Below are 14,557 nucleotides of genomic sequence, written 5' to 3' on the forward strand. Positions count from 1 at the left end.
ACCATGTTGTCTGGGATAGGGTAATGCCTATCTGCATACGAGGAATTCCAGTCAATTCAACTATTACTCAAATTTATGCACCAACCACTAAAGCTAGTGATGCAGAAAATGGAGAATTTTACCATTGTCCTCAGTCTGAAATTGATCAAACATGCAATCAAGATGCATTGATAATTAGTGGTGATTAGAATGCAAAAGCTGGAAACAAAGAGGAAAGGATAGACGTTAGAAAACATGACCTAGGTCATAGAAACAAAGGCGGAGATCACATGATCAAATTTTGCAAGGCCAACAACTTGTTGATCACAAAGACCATTTCAACATCACTACACACTATACGTGGACTTCTCCAGAAGGAATACACAGAAATCAAATGGACTCCATCAGTGGGAAGAGATGATAGAGAAGCTCAATATCAGCAGCTAAAACCAGGCCACGGGCTGCCTGTGAAACAGACCATCACCTGCTTATATGTAAGTTCAGGATAAAGCTGAAGAAAATTAAAACAAGTCCATGAGAGCCAAAATACAACCTTGAGTTTATCCCATCTGAATCTCAGGAGCATCTCAAGAACGGATTTGACACATTGAATACTAATGACAGAAGGCCTGAGTCGCTGTGTGAGGACAATAAGAACATCATTTGTGAAGAAAGCAAAAGGTCATTAATAAGACAGGAAAGAAAATATCAAAGTAGATGTCACACGTGACTCTGAAACCTGTGCTTAGTGGTAGAGTAAGTAGCTCAAGCAAATGCAAGAAAGGATGAAGTCAGAGAGCTGAATAGAACATTCCAAAGGGAAGCTCAAGAAGACAAAGACAAATATTATAATGAAATGTGAAAAGACCTAGAATTAGGAAATCAGTCTCAACATCTCTGAACCTAAAAGAATGCAAGGAAATATTTAAGCAAAGTTGCAGTCTTGAAGGATTCTATGGGCAAAATATGGAAAGATGCAGGAAGCGTCAAAAGAAGATGGAAAGAAAATACAAAGTCTCTGTACCAAAAATTGCTAGTTGACATTCCTCCATTTCAGGAAGTAGCATATGAGCAAGAACCAATGATGCGAAAGGAAAAAGTTCAAGTTGCACTGAAAGCATTAGCTAGAAACAAGACTCCAGGAATTGATGGAATGCCCATTGACATGTTTCAACAAGCTGATGAAGCACAGGAAGGAAGCACTTTATTCATCTATGCCAGGACATTTGGAAGATAGCTAATTGATCAACTGATTTGAAGAAGTCCATTATGTGTCCATCCCATAGAAAAGTGACCCAACAGAATGCATAAATGATAGAGCAATATCATCGATAACACGTGCAAGTAAAGTTTTCTTAAGATCATCCACCGCAGGTTGCAGCAGTATATTGACCAGCCAGAGTTTCAGACTGGGTTCAGAAGAGGACTCGGAACAAGGGATATCATTACTGGTGTCACATGGATCTTGGTTGAAAGTAGAGAATACCAGGCAGATGTTTACTTGTGTTTTATTGACTCTACCAAGGCATTCAACGGTGTGGATCACAACAAACTATGGATAGCCTTGAGAAGACTGGGAATGCCAAAACACTGCATTGTGCTCATGCAGAACTTGTGCATGGATCAAGAGATAGCTGTGCAAACAAGACAAGGGAATACTACATGGTAAAATCGGGAAATGTATGCATCAGGGTGGTGTCTTCTCCCTGTAGTCATTCAATCTGTATGCTCAAAGAAGCTGGATTATATTAAGAAGAAAGTGGAATCAGGATTGGAGAAAAGCTTGCTAGCATCCTGAGGTATGCAGATGACACACGCTTGCTGAAAGCAAGGAGGACTTGAAGCACTTGCTGATGAAGATCAAGGATTGTAACCTTCAGTGTGGATTACAAATCAATGTCAAGAAGACCAAAATCCTCACAACTGAACCATTAGGTAACATCTTGATAAATGGAGAAAAGGCTGAAGTTGTCAAGGAGTTGTAATTGGGGAGCAATCAATGAATGTGGGAGGGGGAGGGAGCATTAGAACTGATTTTGATGATGTATATACAACTCTTTTTAAAAACGATTTCAAATTATGGAAGTGAATATTATATCAAGAAAACTACTAAAAAAATAATCTTGACCTATAGTTACCATGAGTGAAGGAGGAAGAGTTTGTGCTTAGGGGGCAGTGAGTTTATGCCAATGATGATGAAACAATTTGGAGGATATCAATAATGATTGTACAACATGAAAACTATACTCAAAATTATACTCAATAGCACAGAATTATACATGTAGAAGTTGTTGTATTGGAGAATGTTCTGTTGTGTATAGTTTTGACAAAATTGAAAAAAATTACACAAATAACAGTAAGTACACAGAAGAAATGTTCTAAAATTGTGTGTGGTAAAGACTGTACAACTCTTTCTTGATAAACTTGAACTGTTGAATTGTTAAGATATGCAGATGACGTGCCAATACAACTGTTTTAAAACAAAAACAAAATGAACAGGTCCATTGTTTTGATAGGCAAAACATCCATTTCACAATGTCCCTGGCCTTTTTCTCATCAATGCTGTTTTAGATTTTCTTAAAACTTCTTACTAAGCCCGTGTGGTTGTCTTGTGTCCACTGAAAAACTCCATAGGAGGCCCTCGTGGTGAGTGGGCTATGCCTTGAGCTGCTAATCACAAGGTCAACAGTTCAAATCCACCGGTCACTCCAAAGAAGAGAGATGAGGCTGTCTAATATGGTAAAGATTGAAAGTCTCTCAAACTCAAAGATGCCGTTCAATTCTTCCCTAATGTGTGGCTCCAAATTGGAACAGACTCGGTGGCTGAGTTGGAGTTGTTTTCATCAAATACCCATTTGGATTTCCAAAATGCAGTCTCCATAACCTTCTGAGCTGACCTCTCTGCCTTGATTTTGCCTTTGAGGTCTCCCTGACCTTCCTTTAAATGCTTGATCTATCTATAAGCTTGTTTTAGGTTGAGGAACATTCTCATAAACTTTTTGCATCGCTTCAATGTTTGGGCAGATGTCCACTTAAGCTCTGTTTAAAACTTGATATTAGCTTGATCTCAAAATTGTGTTCTACCCTGGCACAAAAAGTGTCCCTCTTTTTCTTTTTTTAAGACACCCTGTGTAGACTGAGACGATTATATTCCTGAGAGAACTTGTCCACTGCCCACCAGGCACTGATTGCAGAGATGTGCATAAACGTGTTTTGTTCGGAATAAACCTGTGCTTGTCTGTACTAGAACCTGAGCTGTACTACTTTATTTTACCTACCCTCCTATAGCTCTGTCATCCTCCACTCTAACCCATCTGTCCATGCAGTGTCCATGCCTCGACACAATGGCCCTGTGTCAAAATGTCAGTGTTGGCATCTTTGAGAGACAGCCATTCTACAGATGAGCTACTGAGGCAGCACAGAGACGTGAAGAAACAAGGAATTGGTGGGGAAAAGACGGGAGCCCAGGTCTTTCCTCTCCTGTCCCAGTTCCAGCTCCATCCACCCTCCCATCCTAGCGGTGCTTGCTGGGTGCCTGGAGGCCACACCCTGAGAAGTTTCCTGTGGGATCACCATACTCAGGCGCATGACACACCCATCCTTACCCTGTCTGCACCCCCTTCCAATTCCAGCAAAAGCTCCTTTGAGCTCTCCTGCCCGGCTCCTCCACAAAGCCCAGGAAACGTCTTGGAGAGAGCAGAGCTTCATGGTGTTCCTTATAAAAGCACAACCTGACATGCAGCTATCGTGTCCAGGAGTCTAACCCTCCCCACTGCCAAAACTTTTTTAAAATGAAGAGAAACTACCTTGAGAAAGGTCCGTGGGAGCCTTGCCTTGGGGGTTTATGGACTTGGCCTGAGATGTCTATCTCCCAGGCCTGGGTCAGGGCATCACCAGCACAGATCCAGCTACCCGTGGTGGCCCCTTGACCAACCTCACCCCCTCTGAGGAAGGGTCTGGAGGACATGGGGGTGGGGAGCCAAGAGGAGGGTTAGGCAGGATGGGAGACACTCAGCCCAGAAAGTGCCAGAAGAAATGTTTCGGTCTCTTCTTGGAGCCATTTCGACCTGAGGGGCCCGTTGTCAGTCCGACACTCAGCTCTGCTCCTTTTCTTTGCCACGCAGACGCCTTGCTCACTCTGTGCTGTCAAGCCGGACACGCAGAGCGTTTTCCAGCAGGTTCCAATTCTACAGGCCTTTGGCCATTTCCCTGGTTCAATTCAAATATACTCAGTCAGAGAGGAAAAGAAACCACGTAGAAAAGACCAGAATAGCGCTGTCCTTGCTCCCTCCCAACCCGGCACCCAAGGAGGGAGCCTTCACCCCTGCCTCCCTCGGGAACAGCTGCCACTTGACATCGGACCCCCCTGAGGTAGCTCCACTGTTGAAAGGGTGTTCTTTGCTCGGCGTTCCAGCCACAACTTGTGCACCAACAAAGACGTAGTGACCTGGCCCAGCACCCCAGGAAAAGGGGCTGTGCTGAACTTCTCAGGAGATTCTTTCTCAACCTCCCAGAATCCCTGGGTTATACAAGCAGTGAATGTGATCGGCTGCTAACAGTAAGGTTGCTGGTTTGAGTCCACCCACAGGCACCACAGAAGCAAGGCCTGGTGATCTTCAGAAAAGAAAAAACAGCCAAATGAAAAACACCCTGTGGAGCACAGTTCCACTCTGCCATACCTGGGGTCTCATTCATTGGAATCCGCTCAAAAGTGACGGAGAGGTCCTGGTATGCCAACCTCTTACTTGAATGAATACACTTCTGTGCTTTAAGAACTTCCCTTTAAGACTCTAGTTGTTAGAGAAGAGTGGGCATTAAAACTGGAGTCGTCAGTCAGGGAGCAGTATAGCACTGATGAAACATACAGCTTTCCTCTAGTTCTTTAATGCTTCCTCTTCGCTCCCCCACCCCCTCTATCATGACCCTAATTCTACCTTAAAAATCTGGCTAGACCAGAGCGTGTACATGGGTATAGATAAGAGCTCACAACACAGGGAATCCAGGACAGATAGAGCCCTCGGGAGCAATATTGAAAGTAGCCATACCAGGAGGGGAAAGGGAAGATAGGGGGTGAAAGAGGGAACTGATCACAATGATCTACCTATAACCCTCTCCCGGGGTGGGGGGGGGGGACCGAGAACAGAAAGGTGGGTAAAGGGAGACATCGGTCAGTGCAAGACATGAAAAAATAACAATAATTTATAAATTATCAAGGTTCATGAGGGAGGAAGGAAGGGAGGGGGAAAATGAGGAGCTGATACCAAGGGCTCAGGTGGAGAAAAAAATGTTCTGAGAATGATGGTGGCAATAAATGTACAAGTATGCTTGACAAAATGGATGGATGGATGGATGGATGGATGGATGGTGATAAAAGCTATATGAGCCCTCAATAAAATGATTTTTAAAAAACACCGAAGACCTGGAGCTCTGAAGGCAACAGGCCTCCACGGGAATTCTATTTGAGTGGTCTGGGTGAGCCCCTTCCCTCCTCAGCCTCAGCTGCCCTCTCCCTGAAGCACCAGCACAGCAGGGGTCTCTGCCTCACTGCCGCCTCCGTGAAGCTTTCCTGAGGTCATCACGCAAGTGCTTCCTTTGGGCACATGTGGGGCACAGGGAGTTGACCATCATCCCTATGGGCCAGGAGGGGCTTTCGATTCCCATAAATGGTTACAGTCTCAGAAACCCCCCAGGGTGGCTATGATTCACTAATGAATGACTCAGCGGCAGTGAGTTTTTCCTATGAGGTAGGTATTTCTACACCCCCCCACACTGCCAGTTTGCCCCACCCCAGAGACTCCAAGACCGGGAAACTGAGGCCTAACAAAAGCCAAACCAAGCCCACCGCCACCAAGGGGATTCCAATGAGTTGGCAACTCCATGCCAAGTTTCCAAGACGGTAATCTTTACAGGGACAGACAGTCTCGCCTTCATCCCTCCAAGCAGCCGGTGGGTTTGAATGGCCAACCTTGTAGCTAGCAGCCTCACACTTAACCCACAGTGTCATCAGAGCTTCTGGTAGGGAGAGTACAAAGCCCAAGCTCTCAGCATGAAGGAGCAATGAGGGTGGAAATGTGTGTCCGGGCCAGCCTGGCTCTGCCGCCCATGGCCCTTCCACTGTTCCACTTGTTTCTTTCAAGAAAGCCCAAGGAGTGTGTAAATACCCCTCACTTTTTCATGTGGGGCTCTGTGCACTGTTGTTAAGCTGTAGTTGAGCGTCAACCTAAACCCCTTCGCTGCTGGGTTAGTTTATTGTGCCAACCTGGCCAATCTCTTGGTGCCAATCTATTTGGACTGCCGAGTTCATTTTCCCCAAGAGCCTCTGGCTTGGGAGCAACCGGGCAGCACGATGACTTCACCCATCCCTTTGGGGTTTTTCCTACCCTCTCCCGAGATTTGACACCCTCAACTAATTAACCGCGAGCTCCACGCGCCCATCTTTTCCACTGCTGCTCCTGCAGATGGCAACTGAACTCCTGGGCGGAGGGACCCCAGGGGCCATGGAAGGCTCCGATCCCTGTCCTGGCTCCACTTGCCTGCAGACATTCTAGACGTGAGTCTCGGGGGCAGGCGGCCACGACAGAGCGCACCTACCTTATTTTTCACTCCAGCTTCCCTTCCTCCTCCCCCGCCCTCCTTTTTCTTTGTTTTTGGCCTCAGGGCCCAAAATATTCGGTACATATTTTTCATTTTTCCAAATATCAATTGCTCTTTTCTTCCTTTTCTGAAGCAGTGAGTAATAAGAGTTGTGTCTAGTCCTGAAATTCCGACGGAAATAAATGAGCCCAATGACCAACGGGAGGTGCCTAGAACAATAACGGCGGAATATTTGGCTTGTTACAAACGAGCCCGGGGAGGTTGGAGTACAGTAAGTGTAGAAGCACATTACGGGGCGACGTTGCCAGAAGGGGTATGCAATGAGCCATCCAGGCTGCAGAACGCCTCATAAATTAATCTCTCTCGTTTTCCCTCTCGGTTCACTGTTCAGAGTTCTTTTCACCCTCTGGGTAATGGGCCATGCAGAAGGGTATTTTTGGTGTGGCCCACATCCCCAGCAGGCAGGCGTGTGCCAAGGCTGGCTCAAACGTATACATTTGCCCCCTCAGCTGACAGCAGGCACCACTTGCTCCAACAAGGGGGGCGGGGTGCCTTGGGGGACAACCAGCTGTTCAGTATGGGGTAGCTACTAAGTGCCAGGCATCATGATAAGGTCTGGAGATGCTGCTGGGGAGGGAGATCATCCCTGGCACATCCCTCAGGCTCTCTGTAGCCCGTGGGTGGTGCAAAGGCTTAAAGTGCTCCATTGCTAACTGAAAGACTGAAGTTCAAGTTCAAATCAGGGCACCTGGGAAAAAAGACCTGGCCACCCCCAAAAAAGCACTAAGAATTGTTATGCAATACCAATCTGCTCTGACACACAGGAGGGTGCCACCAGGTAGCACCTGGTGTTTCTCAGGAACTCTCAGGCTGAGGCTCCCTGGTGTGCAGTGACTATGCATTGGGCTGCTAACCACAAGGTCAGCAGTTCAAAACTACCAGGGACTCCATGGGAGAAAGATGAGGCTTTCAACTCCCATAAAGAGTTACAGTCTTGGAAACTCACAGGAGTGGTTCTACCCTGTCCTATAGGATCACGATGATTCGGCATGAACTTGAGGGAAGTTGAGTTTCAGTTTGGTATCTAGAGCTGGGCCTCCTCCTCCCACGGATGGGAGGACGGGGAGGGAACAATGATTTGACAGCAGTGTTCCAATCCAACTTTACTTAGAGGCCGTTCACCTCCTTCTGCCAAAGCAACTGGGGCCCCATTCTCCCCACCTTCGATGACTAGAGGGAAGACCTGGGACTAGGCCCGGCCAAGCACTACCCTGGGCTTTGTATCCTCAGTGAGTCCAAAGGCAATGTCAGAACCCAAAACTCACTGCCATTGAGTCCCTTCCAACTGGTCCTGATCCTTGGAAACTGTGAGTGTTACTTTGTACAGAAAGAAGAAAACAAAGAGCCCCGCCACCCTTCATGGCGGCCACAGCTCTCCCAAGGTTCCCTTCCCCTACTTTGGTTAGTCAGCGGGTCTGTTTGCCACAATGTGGAATTGCTGCTGTGGAGATGAAGGGACTGAAAGGACTGCAGTAAGGCTCTTGAGACGGGGATGTGACCCTGGATTATCTGGGTGGGTCCTAAAGGCTATCATGCATATCCCTAGAAGAGCAAGGCGGGGGGGATTCGGAACCTAAGGAGGAGAAGAGGCAGCAGGAGTGTAGAGACAGAGATTGGAGGGATGTGGCCACAGCCAAGGACTGCTGGCAGCCACCCGAAGCTGGAAGAGGCCAGGAAGATTAGGGAGTAAAGCGCTGCCAGCACCTTGATTTCAGCCCACTGATTCTGATTCTGTGCTTCTGGCCTCCAGCGCAGTGAGACGAACCAATTTGGGTTATTCTAAGTCAGCTGTTTTGTAATGTGTTGCCTAGGTAACGAATACACACACCAAAAGAATGTACAATTCTTTCATGGCTGTGAAGCCCAGTGGCCCAGCGTAAATATATTTACCAATATACAGCTCTGAGTTAGGGCCGAGCCTGGGATACACCCTGCACTGTGCTTCCCACAGCTTTTCCTCTCCCTGGATCACCGGCCAGCCACCCTATCAATTCCACGAACCCCCTTTAACAGCTTCAAGTTTTCCCTTCTCCAGTTTTGGCTAGTCAGAGAGGGTCTGTCATTTGCCACTATTTGTGACCATGCCCATATGGAAGCGCTGTTGTGAGGCTTAAAGAACAAGCTGTGTTCAGGCCCAACACAGCACCGGACATACCACAAACACAATGGCAATGGCCTGTATTTGGCCTGCACAGTTCCAAAGTTGAATTCGTTGCCGACCTATACAAGTCAGGAGAGATGACATAAAAGACCAAATTGCTAGCTTCTCATGAAAAAAAGAAAATCTCGCTATGGCGAACCCTCATGCCCATGACAATAACTGGCTGCCCTTCTAGATGGGGTCTAGTTTGCCACTGTCCCCACCATGCCCGTTAGTGTTACACCCAGGAGATTGCATTAATCATCCAGTACTTCTGTGCATCTGAGTTCATAGCCCTTGTCTTTCTACCACCAGTTCGATGGTAAAGCCCCAGATCTAGACCAGGATGGGTTCTGGTTGAAGCTCAGTTTGAAGTCTTTGCACATGATGCTTCAGTGCCCCCAGATACACCTTCTTCTCATCTTTCTCCCTCAGAGCAACTGGTGGTTTCAAACTGCCTAGCTGGAAGTTAGCAGTCCAATGAGTAACCACTATGACCCCAGGGCTCTACGCCTTCTTCTCTATGAAGCCGTCCTTGTCTTCTCCCTCTTACACCTACAAACCCCACTCACTCCTCTCGAGACCTGCCTTTTATCCAGTTTTGATCAGCTTTCTGGATAGACTTTCACACACAGTCTCTGCATTCTTCAATTACTGGGAGAGCATTTTTCATTGAATGGCACAGGAGCGGCCAGTCATGAACTATTTGGAGACAAAACAAAGAACAAAAATGAAGATTAAAAGGCCAAATCGCAAAATAAAATAAATTCACAAATTCAAAAAAAAAGAGGCCAAATCGCCTACTATTGAACTGATTCTAGCTCACGATGACCCCAACGCCTCCTCTGCACAGGGTTTTCCTTGCTGTCTCTCGATGGCAGCAGGTGTTCAGGCCTCGGGGGAGGGCTTGCAGCTCGTACTCCCAGCCAGCAGCACAACGCAAACTGCCTGAGGACTCACGAACAGAAATGAGAGAGGAGAAAAAGAAGGGAAGGAGGCAGCGGGGGCAAAGAAAAGAAGGAAAAAGATGGAGGGGTCAAAGAGGAGGAGATGGGCCCTTAGGCCACTATCCAGTTAGTTGTCCCTTTGAGCCCTGCCAATAACCCTCTAAAGGCATTCGGTGGCACTTTGGGATAAGCATTGGGCTGTGAACCCAAACACTGGTGGTCAAACCCATCAGTCACTCATGGGAGAAATAGGAAACTCTCTGATCCTGTCAAGATTTGCAAGCTCAGAAACCTTACATGGATTTACTATGAGTAGAAGTCTACTGGATGGCAGGGTATTGGGGAGTTGTCCTGTAAGACATCGATTATGATCAGTCCCATTTTTCAGATGTCTCAGAGACGTAATGTCACTTCCCCAAGTGACACATTATAGGAACACTAGGATTTGAACCCAGGTATGTCTGGTAGGTGAGACACAGTACAGACCACTACTTTAGCAGAATGGACCTTTTCTACACTGATTACTGTAGCTATTTTGCAGAATCTGTTTTCCTATTCACACAATTTCCATCCATTCTCTCTCTCCCCCATTCAATCCCACATTCACTCAGGAAGCTACATGCGCCCCAATTCCCTTGCCAATGGCACACCCTTCTTTTTCACAATTCTTTCCACACTGGAAAGCGAGGGGCCCGGGCAGGCTGTACACTCAACATGACCTCCCCCTTGCACAACCCTCTGCACTCCTCTGCCTCTGAACATGCGCTCTAAGGGCGGTGAGCGGCCTGCCCCAAGGCTGCGTCACCCAGCAATGACCCCCAAAGCAAACCCAAGAGCTCCCCACTCATTGCTGTTCTCCACAAGGTTTCCTGGAAAACCCACTGCTTTCCCAGAAAAAAGTTCTGATGTCTTCTCTTTCTATTGCTGTAATTCAGGATTTTCCACGTGCTATAATTAGCTTGATTGACTAGCTCAATCGACATATCTGCATTTAACATTTGCGGTGCTGCCTGGAGGGACAGGCAGAGGTGCAGAACAGCACTCAAAGACCATCCATCAAGAGATCAAGACACCACCGAGTGCCTTTTGACAAGGCCCCAGACGGGAACTGAGAGATTCGAACTCTTGTCCCTTGTCCTCTAACTCACTGGGATAAGCCTCTTTCTTATCCGCGGATCTCTGGTCTTCTCTTTGCTGTTGTTATTAAGTGTTGTGAAATCAGTTGCAACCCGGTGTACAATAGAACAAAATGTGGTCCCATCCTGCGCTATCCGCACCCTTGTTCTTATGTTTGGGCCACTACGTGAAACCATCTACCCCACTAAGGCTCTTCTTCTCTTTCGCTGGCCTTCTACTTTTCTGAGCATAATGTCCTTTTCCAAGGACTAGACCCTCCAGATAATATGTCCAAAGTACATGAGATGAAGTCTCGCCATCCACATTCTAAGGCACATTCTGATGTCTTTCTTCAAAGACAGAGTTGTTTGTTCTTCTGCCCATCCAAGCTAATTCCAATAGTCATCATTCAAATGCATTGATTCTTCTTTAATCTTGCTTACTAATTCTCCAGTTCGTCTAATACATAGGAGGTAATTTAAAATACCATGGCACATGTTAGGTCCTCAAAGGGATATTTTTGTTGTTTTTACCACTTCCAAGAGGTCTTGTGCAGCAGATTTGCACAATGCAATATGTCATTTGATTTTTTATAGTGATATCTAATTTATTCTCAATGAGTGATCCATACAAGACATGATTTACAGAAATCATGATATTTAATAGAATAAGCCATGATCCTCAATAGAAATTCACACACGCTGTAATTTAAGACCATTTGGTTGGTTTAGTCTTTTGTGGATCAGCAGAACTGGCAACCTGTAAATATATATATATATATATATATATATATATATATATATATATATATATATATATATATAATCTTTTTTTCTCAACAGTTTTACTGTCAGATAATTCACACATCATACAATTCAATAGCTCAATCACATCAAGAAGAGTTTTACCATCAATTTTAGAACATTTTTTTCATTCTTGTACTCATCATTATTAGCTCCCCATTCCCCCAACCTCCCCCACCTTACCTCCACTCACTGTCTCTATAGATTTACCTATCCTGGACTTCACATACAGAAAAACATTTTTTAAAAAGCTAACAAGAATAACAAATAAAGCCTTAATTGAAAATAAAGCAAAAATACTAAAAACTAGAACAGATTTGAATGGATAATATGTAAGATCAAATGATAAGGTGCTAAATTTTAACCTAACTGCATCTGCAACTCCACACCCTCCCCTTTCCAATGGATTCTGCATGTTAGCAAGGCTAACATGTTGCCAACACTATTAGCCTTTTCACTGTGAATTAGTGGAAGGTTTACAGAGCAGGCCAGAGTTTTACACTCAACAATTCATGCATGTTCTGATGGCGTCCCCGCAATGTTCCACTGCCTATCCACTTCCTCCCTGTATTTCTTGTTTTCCTGTTCTCCTTCTTTCTCACCCTCTGAAGTTTGTCTTTGAGTAAATGCTGTCCTTTGGTTAAATGGTTGCTTATTCTAACAAGACAGTGAGTTCTACTCCAGTCCTACAGGGTAAAGGCCTGTAAAAGTTACAGTAGCTGAAAGTCTGTTATCTTTCATAATTCTTATGTGGCTCAAGTCCATATATTTGTCCCACTTTATCCAGGACCTTCTAATGTGATACTTTTCAGAGCAGTTGGTGTGGTTAGTGGGGCATCATCTATGTCTTCTAGTCTCAGTTGTGGAGTCAGGTTTTAACATGGTCCACTTGTCCATGTGTTTCCATATGCCTTCAATTTCCATCACTCATCTTTCCTTTGGATAGGGCAAGACCAAAAGTTGCACCTTAGATGGCTGCTCAGAGCTTTTAAGACCCCAATTTAATAAAAATTAAAAAAACAGCTCCAAGCAATTGAGTCCATTCTAACCCTAGTAAAAGTAGAACTACCGCTGTGGGTCTTTGAGACTATAAATCTTTACATAAGCAGAAAGCCTCATCTTTCTCCTATGAAAACAGTTGGTGGCTTTCTACTCCCATAAAGAGTTATATTATGGGAAGCACACAGAGGCAGTTCTACCCTGTCTTATAGGGTCCCTATGAGTTAGCATCAACTCCCTGACAGTGAATATGAGTTTGAGTTCTGTTATCATTCTGTCTGAATCTGGATTCTCTAGGGAAGGAAAATTAGTGAAGTTTATATGTATGTGTGTAGACAGACATATACGGATGTATTTCTCTAAAGGAAATGGCTCACATGCACAGAGATACTGGCAAGCTTTAAGTTTATGGGTCAGTTATCCATCTGGATGCTTCTCCTGACTCACATAGCTACAAAGGCTGAAACACCCGAGATTGGCAAGTCAGACACAGATTGTGGAGGCAAATGAATCCAGGGTGAGCAGGTAAGACATCAGGTTGCTGACTCACAGGCTATAGAAGCTAATGCTTCCCAGAATCAGCAGGCAGCATGGCAGGCTGTTGGCTCAAGCCAAAGAGGCAGAGGTCTGAGTGGGAGCCCGATGCAGGTTCCATATCCAGCAGAAATCAACAGAGCATCCACATATATTGGAAACATGTCACACCCTTGAGGAATCTCCCCTTCAGTTGATTGTCTGCTCATAGCAGATCTCATCCTGGAAGTGGTTACATTATATCAGATCTCATCATAGGAGATGACTACATCCCAAATACCAAACCAGTCCCAGTCAGGTTGACATACAACCCTAGTCATTAGCTATCATTTCCATTTTCTAGCTACATAACTTTGGAAAGTGACTGTGGCAGTTACATCTCCTGTCAACTTGAGTGAAGGGGTGGAGTTAAGCCTATCAATCAGATCTTGGCTTGATTGTGCCTCCTGGTGGGTGTGACCTTCTCATACAAATTCTGGGACTTCTTTTCTTCCTCCCTGGAGGTGTGACACACTCTCTTTCTCTGCTTTGAGTTCCTGTTAATGAGCCACATGGAGCTATGCTGATGGCAGCCAGAGCCCTGGAGCTGGAGAAGCCACGTGGAGACCCACACCAGTGCTGAGATGCTCCCACCACCATTGGATCCTCAAGACTTTCCAACCACTGGTATGTGATCTTCCTGCTTTCTGCATCATTGCAGGTGCTGTGTGAGTCTGTAGAAGAAATTAGACTACAGTTGGACCTATGGGCTAATATCGGACTTATGGGCTAATACCAAACTTAAGAACTTGATCTGGACTGGGCTGGGATGTTTTCTTAATATAGAATTACCCATTGATATAAAACTCTCTCCTACACGCATGTGTCTCTGGATTTGTTTCTCTAGTCTACCCACACTAACACAGTGACTTAACCATTTAAATTCTCACTCTCTCATTGGTAAAATTGAAATAATATCGTACAAAGTTCCTACTACAGTTTCCAGTATTCTGAAATAAGTTAGCTATAGATAATAGTAATTAGGACACAGAGAACAAAGGAACCGAAAGAAATTAGAGATTGTATTAAATTCCTGTGTAGCAAACTCGGTATACAGGGGAAAGCATAAATATAGCTACTTTTAGTATTTCAAGAAGCTGACTGGAATTCCACATCTACTTTCCCCTAAGAACACCAGCAGGTGTCAAGACCTTCCTTGTTAGTAGTCCTGGACATTCCTTGGCTCATTACCATTGGCTTATAGACAATCCTCACACCCTCATAAGGTATCTACCTTTTCCTGTGATAAAAGATCAGAATAGACACAGACACACACATACACAGGAGAAGGTATACATGAACCAAAACAACACTAAAACTGAGTTACCAAGAAATTTGAAGGACAA

Source organism: Tenrec ecaudatus, chromosome 2 (assembly GCF_050624435.1).
Source record: "Tenrec ecaudatus isolate mTenEca1 chromosome 2, mTenEca1.hap1, whole genome shotgun sequence".
NCBI lineage: Eukaryota > Metazoa > Chordata > Mammalia > Afrosoricida > Tenrecidae > Tenrec > Tenrec ecaudatus.